Source organism: Ictidomys tridecemlineatus, chromosome 6 (assembly GCF_052094955.1).
Source record: "Ictidomys tridecemlineatus isolate mIctTri1 chromosome 6, mIctTri1.hap1, whole genome shotgun sequence".
Lineage (NCBI taxonomy): Eukaryota > Metazoa > Chordata > Mammalia > Rodentia > Sciuridae > Ictidomys > Ictidomys tridecemlineatus.
The window spans coordinates 111,206,841-111,229,287 of NC_135482.1; positions in this window are offsets into that span (position 1 = coordinate 111,206,841).

Below are 22,447 nucleotides of genomic sequence, written 5' to 3' on the forward strand. Positions count from 1 at the left end.
CACATAACAACTCTTTGTTATATTAGTTGGGGAGTTAATTATCATAGTTACCCTACTGCTGTTTTACTGTCATATCTTCCCGAGGATTTAATACCTCTGGTATGTATGTTAATCAATCATGACTATCATCTGAAGAATGTTTTGTCAGAACTCATCTTCCTTTATGTTCAGCTAAATATTTTGAAACATTTTGAACTCATTTAAAGTAAAAAAAATGTCATGATCATCAACCTAAAACAGTAATCAAATATCAAAATATCACTATAGTTGGGTGGAATCCTAATCATTCTAAATTTATAAAAAGTTGGTCAAATCGTACTTTAAGATGGCATCGACATAATGGGACAATAAATGCTTGGGGTAATGAGACAAAATGCAACATTATGCTTTGGTCTCTCCAATGTTACAAGATATAAGGTTTTCCAATACTCAAGGGGATATATGGAAATTATGGGCAGTATCTGAGAAACTCACTGTATGGACTGGAAATTTCAAGTTAGATGTATCCCATTCCTCTCCTTTTGAAGTACATCTACATAATAATCTGACTTATTTTTCTACATGTGTTAAATTCCCTTATTCTCTTATGATAAAAAACTGGGAATGGAATGTAACTTGGGGAACAATATCATGTATAGACTGTTATCTTACTCAATGTGGAAATAGAACTAATAGGGAATTAATAAAAATTAATAATTATTCTTTAGTTATTGTTAAAGCTCACACAGAATTGTGGGTGCCTGTTAAGTTGACTCATCCTTGCTCTGATTCATTGTCTGTTACTCATTTGTACAATGCTGTTCAAGTTTTGTTATATTGCTCACTACAATTAATAGGAATGGTTATAGCTTCATTCCTTGCAGTTGCTTCTGTAACTGCCACTGCTGCGATAGCTAGTGTTGCTTTGCATCAAGACATTCAAACTGCAAATTTCATGGAGAACATGGCATCAAGATGCTCATTTAATTTGGCAACAACAAAAAAACTTAACTCTCAATTAACTACAGATGTGATCAATTTACAACATACTGTTTCCTGGCTTGGCGATCAAGTGACTATCTTGGCTACCAGAAGTGTTCTGAAGTGTGACTGGAATTCTTCTCATATTTGTGTGATTCCTGTGCCATATAATACCAGTGATTCCTGGGAAACTGTTAAAAGACGGTTAAATGGACATCAAAATTTAACTTTAGAAATTATGAATTTGTAAAAGACTATTATGGTCACCTTTAGTAAGACATTACCTGAACTAATAGGATCTGACATTTTACAAAAATTGTCTTCAAGTATTGCTAATTTAAATCCTTTAAGTCATTTCTCTACCTTGTTGTCAACTTCTTTAGATAACACTGTAATAATTTTTGTTTTATGTTTTGTTTTGTAAATAGTCATCCAATGCTGGAAAAAACAAAAACAACTAAAACATAAAACCTCTCTTGTCGCTTCTGCTAAGGCTCATTTATAAAAACAAAAGGAGGGAAATATAGAGAATCAAATGTAACCGCGTTACTATTACTGTTCTTGATGGAGTCTGCCTACAATCGGGATATTCTGTCAAGGTATAGATAAGTAACAGCGGACATGATTGCAAACGAGGTGTCTGCTGTCCTTGGGAGGGCCTGCTCGCAAACGAGAGGCTTCTTCAAGGTTTAGATAGGTAACAACAAACATGCTTGAAAACGAGGTGTCTGCTGACCTTGGGAGAACTTGCCTACAAACGGGATGTTCTGCCAAGTGGACTAGGAGGGCGCTAAGAAAAATTTTTTATCTGTTCTAAACAAAGAGCAGAGCTCAACATACTCCAGGCCGAGAGTAGATTAGCCATGAAAAACGGGTCACTTCTGATTAAAAAGTAAAACTTCTGTGTGCTTTGTTTAATTCGCTAAAAAACCTGATTTATTGAAGTTGGAAGGTTGCCTTTTTTGTTCACAATACTATAAAAAGATTGCTTGTACACAATAAAGGACTTTTTTTTCTGCTGCTGCTTTGCTTGCTCTGCTTCTTCTTCTTCTTGGTTTTCCCATGCTAACCTACAAGTAAATTACTGCAACAATATCCACCATGGGCACCCAGGAACAGCTCTCCACACAGGCCTGTTTTGGTCCATCTTCTCTACATTAAGAAGAGAGAGGCTCATTCAGACACAACCCTTCATCCTGACCAGGTTGTTTGCCATGGAAGATGACTTTTGCTCTCTCAGGTCCTTCAAAGCTGCCTACATCGTCTTCAGGGATTATTGCTGCATGAACCTTTGAGGTTCTAAGCAGGTGGCAGATGCCCTACTTTCCTGCATTGTAAGACCAACTCTGTCCCTGCTTTTTTGTAAACTTGGATGCAGAGAACAGTGAATGGTTAGGGGTAAGAACATATTCCATTTGGGTTAGGAATCACTCTCCTGGATGAAGAATGGTATTGGGAACCTGCGATATTTACAATAATATATAGGTGAAATATCTGGATGAAAACAGAAATCTAAGTAAGATTTGAAGCCCAGAAGGGCATTGTGCCCTTGATTGGGATACTTAGCTTTGCATTACAATCTGCACAGATATCTCAGATAAATTGATATACAATGGCATAAGACGTTGTACCATAAATGATTGAATGTGGAAGGGAATATAAGAATATAAGATATAGGAGGTAGGATTAGAAAGATAGTCAGTAGGTTTAGGAAGAAGAGTGAGTATAAAATTTGGACCAAAAGTTCTTTAGCAGTAGGGTGTCAGTTAGGGAGTGAATGTAAATGTCAGCACATAAGAAGAGTCAGTCACAATGATGAACTGGGGAAATTATGTAGGAAAGCTGATATCCATAGAGACATTAGGAAATCAGGCAAAGTGTAAAGTGAGTGATAGGATTAGATATTTTCAACAGGGTTGTGGGTGAATATATAATCTTAGGAAGAAGCAACTGTATAGTCACCAATAGGATTGACATTTGAGAGCCTTAGGAAACTTGGACAAGGATGTTTTTAGTAATCCATGCTCACTTTCCATTTAGCCTTTGGTATAAACAAAAGTGTGAACTTTGCATTTTGTGTCCAGAATATCACTGTGATAAAATGTATATGTAGATCAGGTGACATGAGTATTTCTTTACAATTTCTGAGAGCAATATCTTGAAGATGTATTAATTAGTATTTGGAGGCACAAATAGGTGTACCCTGTGTCTATGAATAGAGAGATAATGCATGAATAGACCATACTGTGAATAAATAATATAACTGGTTTCAATTTAAATAATGGATTGAATTGATATCTGAAAATATATAGGAAATCTAATATTGATACACAATCATTCATTCCAACCAGTTATACTTCTAATGGTAATATTAGGGTTATGGTTTACCATGAAGGGTGTGTGAGTTTTGTTTAAAAAGTGATTATGGAAATCGAAAATAATGTGTTTGGAAAGAAGTCTCCCAAAAAGACCAGTCCAGAAACATACAGGAGTACATGTGTTCAGAAGCAGGAAGTGATTGAAAGTGAACCAAATGCCTGGAAATTTGGGAACATGTGGACGAAATATATATCCAATGATGTGCATCCACTGAAGAAATAGTAATGTACCAGTGTAGAATAAAAAGGAACGTCAAAATACACATCATGTCTCATAAGAATTTACTTGCATCGATGCAATACTTTAGAAATATTAGGATTTCTATGAACCATTCACTGAAGTTTGTTTTCAGTACTAAAAAACAAATATGTATTTCAGGTGAATGAATATTTCTGAGAATAATGTTGTGAAAATCTGATTATAAATCCACATACATGAACATGAATGATTTTAGAGACTGTATAATAAGACAAATATATTTCATATTTTGAGAAATCTAGAGAGTGTGTGTGTATATATATATATATATATATATATATATATATATATATATACAAAACAAACACACACAGACAATAAAAAGTAGAAATATATATGCCAATCAAAAGTCATCATGAAATATATATCATCCACAGATCCAAAAATATTTACTTTACTGAACATGGATTTATGTATCATGATGTCAAAGTAGAAAGCTCACCCATAAGTTGAAGTTTTAGTTTAAACAGGCTTTAGGAGGAGTGATCTCTTCTCAAAATTTGTATCTGCCAAGTCAGCCACCTCACAAGGATGTACGTGGGATGCCAGGTAGGATTCTATATGTGCATGTAAAAATACATGTGCTGAATAGGCTACAGAGAAAGGGAGACAGGAATTCACATAGTTGTTAACTTTACAAACACATGGAGAACTACTTCTTTTAAATTGGACTAGATTTATAACACCTAGCCATTATAATGCAAAACGAAAGGCCAACTCTACACCATGCCTCCTCTGAACTGCTTGTATTGCTATTCTGTTTGGGCTATTTTCCTCCATTACATCAGGATTCGTGATCAGAGTCTAGTAGGGTATGGGTTAGTGTCAGGGATTCAGTATTTCCAATGGAAAATAGGAAAATGAATCCAATGTGTATGCAATTATGAGCTACACAAATATCTTCCCACTCTCATCCAGAAAAATGCCTTGACATTACTTTTGCCCCAAGTAAGACACAATTCGAGGAGGAGAGTTAGAAAATCTGTGAATACATATCTGCAATGGAAAATGCTCAGGAGTTCACAACCTTGGAAATGGTAGAGGAGTTTCCATAAGTAAGGGACAGGGTAAACACTCCACAAACATGCTAAAGAGTTTTTGGGAAAGTGCCTCTGAGGTTAAGCACTTTAAATATATGTTGTTGTCAGGAGCTTTAGCTTCCTTTGTAGTGAGACCATCAAAGCTTGGTCTGCATCTATGTGAGCTGGAGGACATGGTTTCTGATTTTCCAATGAACATGAGGCAGCAGTGCTGAATTCTCTCTTTGTAGGTAAACTGTGGCCACTGGGGTCTAAGTATCTCCCCGTGTGGACTGTGAGGCCATTTGGTCATCCTTTACTTTTCGTGGTGATTCTTGCTGCTTCTCTGGGAGTTTCCTATTGGCTTCATGAAATACAAGAAGTTCAACTGGCACACAGTGCTGGAGAAAGTTCTGTTCCGTGTGCTGACTCAGGGTCCTAGGAGAATGCACCAACCAGGCTTCTATCCCACAGAGCTTGCCCCCTTGAGCATAGCAACCTGATTCTGAACATTGCCCTGAGTCCTCTTGAAATAACAAGATGCCTTTACATATAAGGGTCTGCTTGCTGCACCATGTCAGTCACAAGCCATTTGGAAGCCAATGGCACATCCACATGGCCCCACCAAAGATGATTTATCACAAACCTGCACACCACTGCTCTAGGCCAACTAATCAGCAGGCTCACACTTACTGGCATCTCTGCTTTCATTTTCATGAAACCCAGTCAATCAAGGCACTGTCTGGTACACTCATGATCAGCAAACAGCACATCCAAAGGTTCTCCAGTGCCACCTAGTCATGGGAATTTCAAAAATTTTTAGGTATTTATCAAGCCATTTTTCAAGGATGAAGTTGAAGGCACTATGAGTTTGTTTTCATTCAGGAACCACTAAATGGTGAGGAAGCTCATTTCAATGAAAGCTCTGATGAAACACTCAAAGGCAAGGGTAGTGAAGAGTGGCCAAAAAGTCACATGAATCCAGGCCTCTTGAGGTCTACAATTTGAGTTTTATGTGTGTTTTGACTCTCAACTATGGCTGCCAGGTCTCTAAGAATAAAATCATGTGATATCCTGGCTGAGATTTCCACTGCTCTGTGGAAAGCCAATCTGGGCCTAGATCTCAGTTTCTAAGGGTGAGTCTCATGTGTGGCCTCCTAAAATCCCAAAACAATTAATGGCAATACTTCTCTGAGTTAAGATCTAGAACTCAGTCTCCAAGGGGAATCAAGCTAGAATTCAAGCCCAGGTACACCCAGTTATCCCTTCCAACTGCCACAGAAATGAGCACTATTAAAACCAAAACACTGTCACATGGCCCTCATCTTCTTCCATATAGACACTCATCATAACCTCTGGCTGGTGGTTTTTATGAGGGGCGCAGCCCAAGACAGTGTCAAAAATATTCTCCCTTGCTCCTCATTTGCCTAATCTCAGGGTGGCCTGGACACCCTTTCTGTGAATCTGGAGTGATCAAATATGCCTGCCTTTCATACTGCACTGCTTCTCCAATTTGAGGCCTACTGACTGTCAGGCATAGATTCTTTGTGTGAATTGGAGTCATGAGAAAACCCAAGCAACTATTGGCTAGCCTCTGCAGGGCTTTGAAGAACTCATTTGACCCAAAGGATCCCTATTCTAACTTAATGGAGGTCAGGAACCTTACAGAGGAAGGCAAGAGACTTCATCCACAATGACTGCTCTTTTTGCAATTTTGGCTTTAGATGCACACATGGGATCTTTCTTAAATCCATCAGGTGCTGAGAATCTAAGCCACAGCCTCACACAGGGCCTAAAGGCTGATTCAGACACATCCCTTTGCAAAGCAATGAAGCAAAAAGCCACAGGTGATGCCCATTCATTTCAATTTAAAAACTGTTTTCATCAGGCTTCACAAAGGGCTGGCCTGAGGTAAAGACCTTCCTGACATTCAGAGCAACAGAACAATAGGTAAGTAAAAGGCCCAAAGCAGGCTTTCTCCACTGACACTTGAGTGGTCACACTGATATCTGATTTTCCTGAGATGCTCTTCATTCCCTTCAGTTATCCAATACATGGCCATGTCACAGAAATGGGAGGTGGTACATATTTTAGAAACAAAACCATGAGCCTATTCTGGAGAGTGTCCAGAATTCAGGAAGAAAACAATAACTTAGGAAGATAGTAGTTGTTGCCCATCCATAAGGCAAGCCACAGTAAATTCATAAATTGGGCAGGGTGAATGCTGGGAAGTTTTCTACTAGACAGAACACATCCATTGGTGCATTCTCTTTTCTCATGTCTACAACCAGGGACACAGTGGGATACACAGACATAGAAACACTCGCCTTCTTAAGGACTTACTAGAAACAGTCCACTCAGAACCAAACGAACTGCCTTTCCTACCTATTCTCAGATCATGAGACAAAACCACAAACTCACACGCACACCCACAAAGACACCTCATTCCCCCAAGTAGGTCTCTGACTATCCAAAGTGTCGTCTGACTGGTGGGCCATACTATGTTCCCCCAAAATGGCCTGTCCTCTCTCAGATCTGGCCTACTTTACCAACTCTGTGAAGTTGTCAGGAGCCACCAGTGAGCTACTCAATACCTGCTTCCTCAGGAAACTCCCTCTTCAGACATTTCCTGGCATTTCTTTATTGCTGCGCCTCTCCCCTGACTCAGGCAATGGCAAGGCTCTACTGAGGTGGATGGCGCAAGGCGTCCATCCTCTGGAGGAGCGCAGTATGTTTCTGGGAATGGGCTGATTTGTTTTTGTATTCCTTTAATAGATATGGTTTGGATTTCTCATATGACCATTAAGTATGAAGGAAAAATCATGACTTTCCCAATTAATGTAACTACTTCTAAAGCATAGATCTGTTTGCTCTAAATGCAGTGATTCAGCTGTGGAGTGTAAATTGTTAATGTCTAAAGAAAAACTCCCTGTATTCCTGTCAAGGAAGTTTTTGAGAAATTAAATTAAAATCTAGAGAAGAAAAATTAATGTTAAGAAGATAGATTAGTGCTTAGTACTGGGCAACTTGTTCTTGTTCCTGTGAACAATGGTTTGTGCTCTTACTTTTGTTTGATTAAAAGTCATAACAAGTCAACCCCTTGCCATAACCATGGCACCGGTTACAGTCAGTAAGTCAAGAAAGAATAGTCAAGGTATAGGCCAATAGTTTGGGACATTTGTAACTATTATTAAAAGTTAACTAAGCAGAAACTGCTCAAAGCAAAACTCGAACTGAAAGTACAAATGCTTGCTTATGTAAGCCAAGATACATTCTTCTATTCTAATTGTAGCTATGTAATATTTTGTTTTGTTTGAATAATGATTCCTGTTTTGTAACCACAAAGTACTGTAAGCCTGCCAAAATGAAAAGTATATATGATCAACTTCACAAGTAAAGATTGGGATCAACACCTTCACTTTGGTGTCTGTGTTGTTTCTCCACCCCCTCTTTCACCGACTCCTCATCATCCGTTCGTCTCCTGAGACCCCCTGTTGGAGCTGGTCTCCCACAGGTTATCCTCACATCTGTAGGTACCAAGAAACACTGACTCTGTCCTTGGTAAATCCAAACAAGTGAGCCCACTGGGACTGGGACTGGGACTGGCTCTGGGTGCCTGGCTTCCTGGTTCCCAAGATCAGAGAGTTCCATCACCAAGGAAGTGAGGTGAGGTCACTTCCTTCAGGAACTGAATGAGGTCACTTGCTTGGCAACCACTTTTTCCTAACAGTTGCTTCCAAGGGTCCCATGAGATGAAGGCTGCCCCTGCTTCCTGTGACACTTTCACAAATTAGAATGGTATATCCACCAGGGGCACCCAAGAACAGCTGTCCACATAGGCCTGGTTTGGTCCATCTTCTCGACACAAAGAAGAGAGAGGCTCATTCAGACACATCCCTTCATTCTGACCAGGTTGTTTGCCATGGAAGATGACTTTTGCTCTCTCAGGTCCTTCATAGCTACCTACATCTTCTTCAGAAATCATTTCTGCATGGACCTTTGAGGTTCTCAGCAGGTGGCAGATGCCCTACATTCCTGTATTGTAAGACCAACTCTGTCACTGCACTTTTGTAAACTTGGATTGAGGGAACAGTGTATGGTTAGGGGTAAGAACATGTTCCATTTGGGTTAGGAATCATTCTCCTGGGTGAAGAATGGTATTGGGAACCTGCGATATTTATAATAATATATAGGTGAAATATCTGTATGAAAACAGAAATCTAAGTAAGATTTGAAGCCCAGAAGGGCATTGTGCCCTTGATTGGGATACTTAGCTTTGAATTAAAATCTGCACAGATTTCTCAGATAAATTGATATACAATGGCATAAGACCTTGTACCTTGGATGATTGAATGTGGAAGAGAATATGAGAATATAAGCTATAGGAGGTAGGATTAGTAAGATAGTCAGTAGGTTTAGGAAGAAGAGTGAGTAAAAAATTTGGACCAAAAGTTCTTTAGCAGTAGGGTGTCAGTTAGAGAGTGAATGTAAATGTCAGCAAATATGAAGAGTCAGTCACAATGATGAACTGGGGAAATTATGTAGGAAAGCTGATATCCATAGAGACATTAGGAAATCAGGCAAAGTGTAAAGTGAGTGATAGGATTAGATATTTTCAACAGGGTTGTGGGTGAATATATAATCCTAGGAGAAGCAACTGTGTAGTCACCAATAGGATTGACATTTGAGAGCCTTTGGAAACCTGGACAAGGATGTTTTTAGTAATCCATGCTCACTTTCCATTTAGCCTTCGGTATAAACATAAGTTTGAACTTTGTATTTTGTGCTCAGAATATCACTGTGACAAAATGTTTATGTAGATCAGGTGACAGGAGTATTTCTTTCACCATTTCTGGGAGCAATATCTTGAGGACGTATTAATTAGTATTTGGAGGCACAAATAGGTGTACCCTGTGTCTATGAATAGAGAGATAATGCATGAATAGACCATACTGTGAGTTAATAATATAACTGGTTCCAAATTAAATAATGGATTGAATTGATATTTGAAAATATATAGGAAATCTAATATTGATACACAATCATTCATTCCAACCAGATATATTTCTAATGGTAATATTAGAATTATGGTTTACCATGAAGGGTGTGTGAGTTTTGTTTGAAAAGTGATTTTGGAAATCGAAAATAATGTGTTTGGAAAGAAGTCTCCTGAAATGACCAGTCCAGAAACATACAGGAGTACATGTGTTCTGAAGCAGGAAGTGATTGAAAGTGAACCAAATGCCTGGAAATTTGGGAACATGTGGATGAAATATGTATCCAATGATGTGCATAAACTGAAGAAATAGTAATGTACCAGTGTAGAATAAAAAGGAACGTCAAAATACACATCATGTCTCATAGGAATCTACTTGCATTGATGCTATACTTTAGAAATATTAGGATTTCTATGAACCATTCACTGAAGTTACTTTTCTGTACTAAAAAACAAATATGTATTTCAGGTGAATGAATATTTCTGAGAATAATGTTGTGAAAAGTTGATTATAAATCCACATACTAGAACATGAATGATTTTAGGGAGTGTATAATAAGACACATATATTTCATATTTTGAAAAATCTCGAGAATGTGTGTCTATATATATATATATATATATATATATATATATATATATATATATAAACAAAACAAACACACACAGACAATAAAAAGTAGAAATATATATGCCAATCAAAAGTCATCATGAAATATATATCATCCACAGATCCAAAAATATTTACTTTACTGAACATGGATTTATGTATCATGATGTTCAAGTAAAAAGCTCACCCATAGGTTGAAGTTTTAGTTCCAACAGCCTTTAGGAGGAGTGGTCTCTTCTCAAAATTTGTACCTGCCTAGTCAGCCACCTCTCAAGTATGTACGTGGGATGCCAGGTAGGATTCTACATGTGCATATAAAAATACATGTGCTTAATAAGCTACAGAGAAAGGGAGACAGGAATTCACATATTTGTTAACTTTACAAACAAATGGAGAACTACTTCTCTTAAATTGGACTAGATTTATAACACCTAGCCATTATAATGCAAAACGAAAGGCCAACTCTACACCAGGCCTCCTCTGAACTGCGTGTATTGCTATTCTGTTTGGGCTATTTTCCTCCATTATATCAGGATTCCTAATCAGAGTCTAGTAGGGTATGGGTTATTGTCAGGGATTAAGTATTTCCAATGGAAAATAGGAAAATGAATCCAATGTGTATGCAATTATGAGCTACACAAATATCTTCTCACTCTCATCCAGAACAATGCCTTGACATTACTTTTGCCCCATGTAAGACACAATTCGAGGAGAAGAGTTAGAAAACCTGTGAATACATATCTGCAATGGAAAATGCTCAGGAGTTCACAACCTTGGAAATGGTAGAGGATTTTCCATAAGTAAGGGACAGGGTAAACACTCCACAAACATGGAGCTCTGCTGGCCTAAAGACTTCATGGGAAACTGCCTCTGAGGTGAAGCACTTGAAATATATGTTGTTGTCAGGAGGTTTAGCTTCCTTTGTAGTGATACCATCAAAGCTTGGTCTGCATCTATGTGAGCTGGAAGACATGGTTTCTGATTTTACAATGAACATGAGGCAGCAGTGCTGAATTCTCTCTTTGTAGGTAAACTGTGGCCACTGGAGTCTAAGTATATCCCCGTGTGGACTGTGAGGCCATTTGGTCATCCGCCACTTTTTGAAGTGTTTCTAGCTGCTTCACTGGGAGTTTTCTATTGGCTTCATGAAATACAAAGAGTTCAACTGGCACACAGTGCTGGAGGGAGTTCTGTCCCGTGTGCTGACTCAGGATCCTAGGAGAATGCACCAACCAGGCTTCTATCCCACAGAGCTTGCCCCCTTGAGCATAGCAACCTGATTCTGAACATTGCCCAGAGACATCTTCATATAACAAGATGCCTTTACATATAAGGGTCTGCTGGCTGCACAATGTCAGTCACAAGGCATTTGGAAGCCAATGGCACATCCACATAGCCCCACCACAGATGATTTATCACACACCTGCACACCACTGCTCTAGGCCCACTAGTCAGCAGGCTCACACTTACTGGCATCTCTGTTCTACACCATTTTCATGAAACCCAGTCAATCAAGGCACTGTCTGGTACACTCATGATCAGCAAACAGCACATCCAAAGGTTCTCCAGTGCCACCTATTCATAGAAATTTCAAAAGTTTCATGGTATTTTTCAAGCCATTTTTCAAGGATGAAGTTGAAGGCACTATGGGTTTGTATTCATTCAGGATCCACTAAATGGTGAGGAAGCTCATTTCAGTGAAAGCTCTGATGAGACATTAAGAGGCAAGGCTTGCCAAGAGTGGCCAAAAGGTCACATGAATCCAGGCCCCTTGAGGTCTACAATGTGAGGATTATGTGTGTTTTGACTCTCAACTATGGCTGCCAGGTCTCTAAGAATAAAATCATGTGATATCCTGGCTGAGATTCCCACTGCTCTGTGGAAAGCCACCCTGGACCTAGATCTCAGTTTCCAAGGGTGACTCTCACGTGTGGCTTCCTAAAATCCCAAAACAATTCATGGCAATACTTCTCTGAGTTAAGATCCAGAACTCAGTCTCCAAGGGGAATCAAGTTATAATTCAAGCCCTGGTGGACCCAGTTAGCCCTTCCAACCGCCACACAAATGAGCACAATTGAAACCAAAACACTGTCACATGGCCCTCATCTCCTTCCATATAGACACTCATTATAACCTTTGGCAGGTGGTTTCCATGAGGGGCGCAGCCTAAGACAGTGTCAAAAATAATCTCCCTTGCTCCTCATTTGTCTAATCACATGTGGGCTGGACACCCTTTCTGTGAAGCTGGAGTGATCAAATATGCCTGCCTTTCATACTGCTCTGCTTCTCCAATTTGAGGCTTACTGACTGTCAGGCATAGATTCTTTGTGTGAATTGGAGTCAAGAGAAAACCCAAGCAACTATGGGCTAGCCTCTACAGGGCTTTGAAGAACTCATTTGACCCAAATGATTTCTATTCTCACTTGATGGAGGTCAGGAACCTTAGAGGAAGGCAAGAGACTTCATCCACAATGACTACTCTTTTTGCCATTTTAGCTTTGGATGCACACATGGGATCTTTCTTTAATCCATCAGATGCTGAGAATCTAAGCCACAGCCTCACACAGGGCCAAGACTTTGATTCAGACACATCCCTTTGCAAAGCAATTAAGCAAAAAGCCACAGGTGATGCCCACTCATTTCCATTTGAAAACTGTTTTCTTCAGGCTTCACAAAGGGCTGGCCTGAGGCAAAGACCTTGCTGACATTCAGGGCAACAGAACAATAGGGAAGCAAAAGGCCCAAAGCAGGGTTTCTCCACTGACACTTGAGTGGTCACACTGATACCTGAGTTTCCTGAGATGCTCCCCATTCCCTTAAGTTATCCAGTACATGGCCACGTCACAGAGATGGGAGGTGGTACATATCTTGGACACAAAACCATAAGCCTATTCTGGAGAGTGTCCAGAATTCAGGAAGAAAACAGGAACTTAGGAAGATGGTAGTTGTTGCCCATCCATAAGGCAAGCCGCAGTAAATTCATAAATTGGGCAGGGTGAATGCTGGGAAGTTTTCTACTAGACAGAACACATCCATTGATGCATTCTTTTCTCATGTCTACAACCAAGGACAAAGTAGGATACACAGACATAGAAACACTCGCCTTCTTAAGGACTTACTAGAAACAGTCCACTCCAAACAAAACGAACTGCCTTTCCTACCTATTCTCAGATCATGAGACAAAACTACACACTCACATGCACACCCACAAAGACACCTCATTCCCCCAAGTAGGTCTCTGACTATCCAAAGTGTCGTGTGACTGGTGGACTATAATATGTTCCCCCAAAATACCCTGTCGTCTCTCAGATCTGGCCTCCTTAGCCAAGTCTGAGAAGTTGTCAGGAACCACCAGTGAGCTACTCAATACCTGCTTCCTCAGGAAACTCCCCTCTTCAGAGCTTTCCTGGCATTTGGCCTTCCTCACATCAGTAGGTACCAAGAAAGACTACTCTGTCCTTGGTAAATCCAAACAAGAGAGCCCACTGGGACTAGGACTGGGATTGGCTCTGGGTGTTTGGCTTCCTGGTTCCCAAGATCAGAGAGTTCCATCACCAAGGAAGTGAGGTGAGGTCATTTCCTACAGGAACTGAATGAGGTCACTTGTTTCGCAACCACTTTGTCCTAACAGTTGCTTCCAAAAGCCCCATGAGATGGAGGCTGCCCCTGCTTCCTGTGACACTTTCACAAGTTAGAATGGTATATCCCCCATGGGCACCCAGGAACAGCTGTCCACACAGGCCTGGTTTGGTCCATCTTGTCTACATTAAGAAGAGAGAGGCTCATTCAGACATATCCCTTCATTCTGACAAGGTTGTTTGCCATGGAAGATGACTTTTGCTCTCTCAGATCCTTCATAGCTGCCTACATCTTCTCCAGGGATCATTTCTGCATGGACCTTTGAGGTTTTCAGCAGGTGGCAGATGCCCTACATTCCTGTATTGTAAGACCAACTCTATCCCTGCTCTTCTGTAAACTTGGATTGAGGGAACAATGTATGGTTAGGGGTAAGAACATATTTCATTTGGGTTAGGAATCATTCTTCTGGGTGAAGAATGGTATTGGGAACCTGCGATATTTACAATAATATATAGGTGAAATATCTGTATGAAAACAGAAATCTAAGTAAGATTTGAAGCCCTAGGAGGGCATTGTGCCCTTGATTGGGATACTTAGCTTTGAATTAAAATCTGCACAGATTTCTTAGATAAATTGATACACAATGGCATAAGACCTTGTACCTTGGATGATTGAATGTGGAAGAGAATATGAGAATATTAGCTATAAAAGGTAAGATTAAGAAGATAGTCAGTAGGTTAGGAAGAATAGTGAGTATAAAATTTGGACCAAAAGTTCTTTAGCAGTATGGTGTCAGTTATAAAGTGAATGTAAATGTCAGCACATATGAAGAGTCAGTCACAATGATGAACTGGGAAAATTAGGTAGGAAAACTGATATCCATAGAGACATTAGGAAATCAGGCAAAGTGTAAAGAGAGTGATAGGATTAGATATTTTCAACAGGGTTGTGGGTGAATGTATAATCTTAGGAAGAAGCAACTTTTGAGATTGACATTTGAGAGCCTTAGGAAACTTAGACAAGGATGTTTTTAGTAATCCATGCTCTCTTTCCATATAGCCTTTGGTATAAACATAAGTGTGAACTTTGCATATTGTGTCCAGAATATCACTGTGATAAAATGTTTATGTAGATCAGGTGACATGAGTATTTCTTTCACCATTTCTGGGAGCAATATCTTGAGGACGTATTAATTAGTATTTGGAGGCACAAATAGGTATACCCTGTGTCTATGAATAGAGAGATAATGCATGAATAGACCATACTCTGAGTAAATAATATAACTGGTTCCAATTTAAATAATGGATTGAATTGATATCTGAAAATATATAGGAAATCAAATATTGATACACAATCATTCATTCCAACCAGTTATACTTCTAATGATAATATTCGGGTTATGGTTTACCATGAAGGGTGTGTGAGATTTGTTTGAAAAGTGATTATGGAAATCGAAAATAATGTGTTTGGAAAAAAGTCTCCTGAAAAGACCAGTCCAGAAACATACAGGATTACATGTGTTCTGAAGCAGGAAGTGATTGAAAGTGAACCAAATGCCTGGAAATTTGCGAACATGTGGATGAAATATATATCCAATGATGTGCATCAACTGAAGAAATAGTAATGTACAAGTGTAGAATAAAAAGGAACGTCAAAATACACATCATGTCTCATAGGAATCTACTTGCATTGATGCTATACTTTAGAAATATTAGGATTTCTATGAACCATTCACTAAAGTTAATTTTCAGTACTAAAAAACAAATATGTATTTCAGGTGAATGAATATTTCTGAGAATAATGTTGTGAAAAGTTGATTATAAATCCACATACATGAACATGAATGATTTTAGGGAGTGTATAATAAGACACATAAATTTCATATTTTGAAAAATATGGAGAGTGTGTGTCTATATATATATATATATATATATATATATATATATATATATATACAAAACAAACACACACAGACAATAAAAAGTAGAAATATATATGCCAATCAAAATTCATCATGAAATATATATCATCCACAGATCCAAAAATATTTACTTTACTGAACATAGATTTATGTATCATGATGTTCAAGTAGAAAGCTCACCCATAGGTTGAAGTTTCAGTTCCAACAGCCTTTAGGAGGAGTGATCTCTTCTCAAAATTTGTATCTGCCAAGTCAGCCACCTCACAAGGATCTACGTGGGATGCAAGGTAGGATTCATTATGTGCATGTAAAAATAAATGTGCTGAATAGGCTACAGAGAAAGGGAGACAGGAATTCACAAATTTGTTAACTTTACAAAAACATGGAGAACTACTTCTCTTAAATTGGACTAGATTTATAACACATAGCCATTTTATGCACAAGGAATGTCCAACTATACACCTTGCCTCCTCTGAACTGCTTTTATTGCTATTCTGTTTGGGCTATTTTCCCTCATTATATCAGGTTTCCTAATCAGAGTCTAGTAGGGTATGTGTTAGTGTCAGGGATTCAGTATTTCCAATGGAAAGTAGGAAAATTAATGTAATGTGAATGCAATTATGAGCTACACAAGTATCTTCCCATTCTCATCCAGAACAATGCCTTGACATTACTTTTGCCCCAAGTAAGACACAATTCGAAGAGAACAGTTAGAAAATCTGTGAATACATATCTGCAATGGAAAATGCTCAGGAGTTCACAACCTTGGAAAAGGTAGAGGAGTTTCCATAAGTAAGGGACAAGGTAAACACTCCAAAAACATGGAGCACTGCTGGCCTAAAGACTTCTTGGGAAACTGCCTCTGAGGTTAAGCACTTGAAATATATGTTGTTGTCAGGAGCTTTAGCTTCCTTTGTAGTGAGACCATCAAAGCTTGGTCTGCATCTATGTGAGCTGGAGGACATGGTTTCTGATTTTCCAATGAACATGAGGCAGCAGTGCTGAATTCTTTTTTTGTAGGTAAACTGTGGCCACTGGCGTCTAAGTATCTCCCCGTGTGGACTGTGAGGCCATTTGGTCATCCTCCACTTTTCGTGGTGTTTCTTGATGCTTCACTGGGAGTTTCCTATTGGCTTCATGAAATACAAGGAGTTCAACTGGCACACAGTGCTGGAGGGAGTTCTGTCCCGTGTGCTGACTCAGGCTCCTAGAAGAATGCACCAACCAGGCTTCTATCCCACACAGCTTGCCCCCTTGAGCATAGCAACCTGATTGTGAACATTGCCCTGTGACCCCCTCATATAACAAGATGCCTTTACATATAAGGGTCTGCTGGCTGCACCATGTTAGTCACAATTTATTTGGAAGACAATGACACATCCACATGGCCCCACCATAGATGATTTATCACACAACTGCACACCACTGCTCTAGGCCCACTAATCAGCAGGCTCACACTTACTGGCATCTCTGTTCTACACCATTTTCATGAAACCCAGTCAATCAAGGCACTGTCTGGTACACTCATGATCAGCAAACAGCACATCCAAAGGTTCTCCAGTGCCACCTAGGCATGGGAATTTCAATAATTTCATGGCATTCATCAAGCCATTTTTCAAGGATGAAGTTGAAGGCACTATGGGTTTGTATTCATTCAGGAACCACTAAATTGTGAGGAAGTTCCTTTCAAAGAAAGCTCTGGAGAAATACTCAGAGGCAAGGCTTGCCAATTGTTGCCAAAAGATCACATGAATCCAGGCCCCTTCAGCTCTACAATGTGAGGTTTATGTGTGTTTTGACTCTCAACTATGGCGGCCAGTTCTCTAAAAATAAAATAATGTGATATCCTGGCTGAGATTCCCACTGCTCTGTGGAAAGCCACCCTGGGCCTAGATCTCAGTTTCCAAGGGTGACTCTCATGTGTGGCCTCCTAAAATCCCAAAACAATTCATGGCAATACTTCTCTGAGTTAAGATCCAGAACTCAGTCTCCAAGGGGAATCAAGCTAGAATTCAAGCCCAGGTGGACCCATTTTTGTTCCATCCACCACACAAATGAGTACAATTGAAACCACAAAACTGTCACATGGCCCTCATCTTCTTCCATATAGACACTCATCATAACCTCTGGCTGGTGGTTTCCATGAGGGGTGCAGCCCAAGACAGTGTCAAAAATAATCTCCCTTGCTCCTCATTTGCCTAATCTCAGGGTGGCCTGGACACCCTTTCTGTGAAGCTGGAGTGATCAAATATGCCTGCCTTTCATACTGCTCTGCTTCTCCAATTTGAGGCGTACTGACTGTCAGGCATGAATTCCTTGTGTGAATTGGAGTCATGAGAAAACCCAAGCAACTATGGGCTAGCCTCTGCAGGGCTTTGAAGAACTCATTTGACCCAAAGGATCCCTATTCTCATTTGATGGAGGTCAGGAACCTTACAGAGGAAGGCAAGAGACTTCATCCACAATGACTGCTCTTTTTGCCATTTTGGCTTTAGATGCACACATGGGATCATTCTTTAATCCATCAGGTGCTGAGAATCTAAGCCACAGCCTCACACAGGGCCAAGAGGCTGATTCAGACACATCCCTTTGCAAAGCAATTAAGCAAAAAGCCACAGGTGATGCCCACTCATTTCCATTTGAAAACTGTTTTCTTCAGGCTTCACAAATGGCTTGCCTGAGGCAAAGACCTTCCTGACATTCAGGGCAACAGAACAATAGGTAAGCAAAAGGCCCAAAGCAGGCTTTCTCCAATGACACTTGAGTGGTCACACTGATATCTGAGTTTCCTGAGATGCTCCCCATTCCCTTCAGTTATCCAGTACATGGCCACGTCACAGAGATGGGAGGTGGTACATATCTTGGACACAAAACCATGAGCCTATTCTGGAGAGTGCCCAGAATTCAGGAAGAAAACAGGAACTTAGGAAGATAGTAGTTGTTGTCCTTCTATAAGGCAACCCACAGTAAATTCATAAATTGGGCAGGGTGAATGCTGGGAAGTTTTCTACTAGACAGAACAAATCCATTGATGCATTCTCTTTTCTCATGTCTACAACCAGAAACACAGTGAGATACACAGACATAGAAACACTCGCCTTCTTAAGGACTTACTAGAAACAGTCCACTCCAAACCAAACAAACTGCCTTTCCTACCTATTCTCAGATCATGAGACAAAACCACAAACTTACACGCACACCCAAAAAGACACCTCATTCCCCCAAGTAGGTCTATGATTATCCAAAGTGTCTTCTGACTGGTGGGCCATACGACGTTCCCCCAAAATGGCCTGTCCTCTCTCAGATATGGCCTCCTTAGCCAAGTCTGTGAAGCTTTCCGGAGCCACCAGTGAGCTACTCAATACCTGCTTTCTCAGGAAACTCCCCTCTTTAGAGCTTTTCTGGCATTTGGCCATCCTCACATCAGTAGGTACCAAGAAAGTCTGACTCTGTCCTTGGTAAATCCAAACAAGTGAGTCCACTAAGACTGGGACTGGGACTGGCTCTGGGTGCCAGGCTTCCTGGTTCCCAAGATCAGAGAGTTCCATCACCAAGGAAGTGAGGTGAGGTCACTTCCTTCAGGAACTGAATGATGTCACTTGCTTGGCAACCACTTTGTCCTAACAGTTGCGTCCAAGGGTCCCATGAGATGGAGGCTGCCCCTGCTTCCTGTGACACTTTCACAAGTTAGAATGGTATATCCACCATGGGCACCCAGAAACAGCTCTCCACACAGGACTGGTTTGGTCCATCTTGTCTACATTAAGAAGAGAGAGGCTAATTCAGACACATCCCTTCATCCTGACCAGGTTGTTTGCCATGGAAGATGACTTTTGCTCTCTCAGGTCCTTCATAGCTGCCTACATCTTCTCCAGGGATAATTTCTGCATGGAACATTGAGGTTCTCAGCAGGTGGCAGATGCCCTATATTCCTGTATTGTAAGATCAACTCTGTCCCTGCTTTTTTGTAAACTTGGATTGAGGGAACAGTGTATGGTTAGGAGTAAGAACATGTTCCATTTGTGTTAGGAATCATTCTCCTGGGTGAAGAATGGTATTGGGAACCTGTGATATTTATAATAATATATAGGTGAAATATCTGTATGAAAACAGAAATCTAAGTAAGATTTGAAGGCCAGAAGGGCATTGTGCCCTTGATTGGAATACTTAGCTTTGAATTACAATCTGCACAGATTTCTCAGATAAATTGATATACAATGGCATAAGACCTAGTACCTTGGATGATTGAATGTGGAAGAGAATATAAGAATATAAGCTGTAGGAGGTAGGATTAGGAAGATAGTCATTAGGTTTAGGAAGAAGAGTGAGTATAAAATTTGGACCAAAAGTTCTTTAGCAGTAGCGTGTCAGTTAGAGAGTGAATGTAAATATCAGCACATAGGAAGACTCAGTCACAATGATGAACTGGGGAAATTATGTAGGAAAGCTGATATCCATAGAGACATTAGGAAATCAGGCAAAGTGTAAAGTGAGTGATAGGATTAGATATTTTCAACACGGTTGTGGGTGAATATATAATCTTAGGAAGAAGCAACTGTGTAGTCACCAATAGGATTGACATTTGAGAGCCTTAGGAAAACTGGACAAGGATGTTTTTAATAATCCATGCTCACTTTCCATTTAGCCTTTGGTATAAACATAAGTGTGAACTTTTCATTTTGTTTCCAGAATATCAGTGTGATAAAATGTATATGTAGATCAGGTGACATGAGTATTTCTTTCACCATTTCTGGGAGCAATATCTTGAAGACGTATTAATCAGTATTTGGAGGCACAAATAGTTGTACCCTGTGTCTTTGAATAGAGAGATAATGCATGAATAGACCATACTGTGAATAAATAATATAACTGGTTCCAATTTAAATAATGGATTGAATTGATATCTGAATATATATAGGAAATCTAATATTGATACACAATTATTCATTCTAACCAGTTATACTTCTAATGGTAATATCAGGGTTATGGTTTACCATAAAGGGTGTGTGAGTTTTGCTTGAAAAGTGATTATGGAAATCGAAAATAATGTGTTTGGAAAGAACACTCCTAAAAACACCAGACCATAAACCTACAGGTTTACATGTGTTCTGAAACAGGAAGTAATTGAAAGTGAACCAAATGCCTGGAAATTTGTGAATATGTGGATGAAATATATATCCAATGGTGTGCATCAACTGAAGAAAAAGTAATGTACCAGTGTTGAATAAAAAGAAACTTCAAAATACACATCATGTCTTATAGGAATCTACTTGCATTGATGCTATACTTTAGAAATATTAGGATTTCTATGAACCACTCACTGAAGTTAGTTTTCAGTACTAGGAAACAAATATGTATTTCAGGTGGATGAATATTTCTGAGAATAATTTTGTGAAAAGTTGATTATAAATCCACATACATGAACATGAATGAATTTAGGGAGTGAATAATAAGACGCATATATTTCATAGTTTGAAAAATCTGGAGAGTGTGTGTCTATATACAAACAAAACAAACACACACAGACATTAAAAATTAGAAATATATATGCCAATCAAAATTCATCATGAAATACATATCATCCACAGATCCAAAAGTATTTACTTTACTGAACATGGATTTATGTATCATGATGTTCAAGTAAAAAGCTCCCCCATAGAGTGAGGTTTCAGTTCCAGCAGCCTTTAGGAGGAGTGATCTCTTCTCAAAATTTGTATCTGCCAAGTCAGCCTCCTCACAAGGATGTACGTGGGATGCCAGGTAGAATTCTATATGTGCATGTAAAAATACATGTGCTGAATAGGCTACAGAGAAAGGGAGACAGGAATTCACATATTTGTTAACTTTACAAAGACATGGAGAACTACTTCTCTTAAATTGGACTAGATTTATAACACCTATCCATTATAATGCAAAAGGAAACTCCAACTATACACCATGCCTCATCTGAACTGCTTGTATTGCTATTCTGTTTAGGCTGTTTTCCTCCATTATATCAGGATTCATAATCAGAGTCTAGTAGGGTATGGGTTAGTGTCAGGGATTCTGTATTTTTAATGGAAAATAGGAAAATGAATCCAATGAGTATGCAATTATGAGCTACACAAATATCTTCCCACTCTCATCTAGAACAATGCCTTGACATTACTTTTGCCCCAAGTAAGACACAATTCGAAGAGAAGAGTTAGAAATTCTGTGAATACATATCTGAAATGGAAAATTCTCAGGAGTTCACAACCTTGGAAATAGAAGAGGAGTTTCCATAAGTAAGGGACAGGGTAAACACTCCATAAACATGGAGATCTGCTGGCCTAAAGAATTCTTGAGAAACTGCCTTTGAGGTTAAGCACTTGAAATATATGTTATTGTCAGGAGCTTTAGTTTCCTTTGTAGTGAGACCATCAAAGCTTGGTCTAGATCTACGTGAGCTAAAGGACATGGTTTCTGATTTTCCAATGAACATGAGGCAGCAGTCCTGAATTCTCTCTTTGTAGGTAAACTGTGGCCACTGGGGTCTAAGTATCTCCCCGTGTGGACTGTGAGGCCATTTGGTCATCCTCCACTGTTCGGGGTGTTTCTCGCTGCTTCACTGGGAGTTTCCTATTGGCTTCATGAAATACAAGGAGTTCAACTGGCACACAGTGCTGGAGGGAGTACTGTCAACGTGTGCTGACTCAGGGTCCTAGGAGAATGCACCAACCAGGCTTCTATCCCACAGAGCTTGC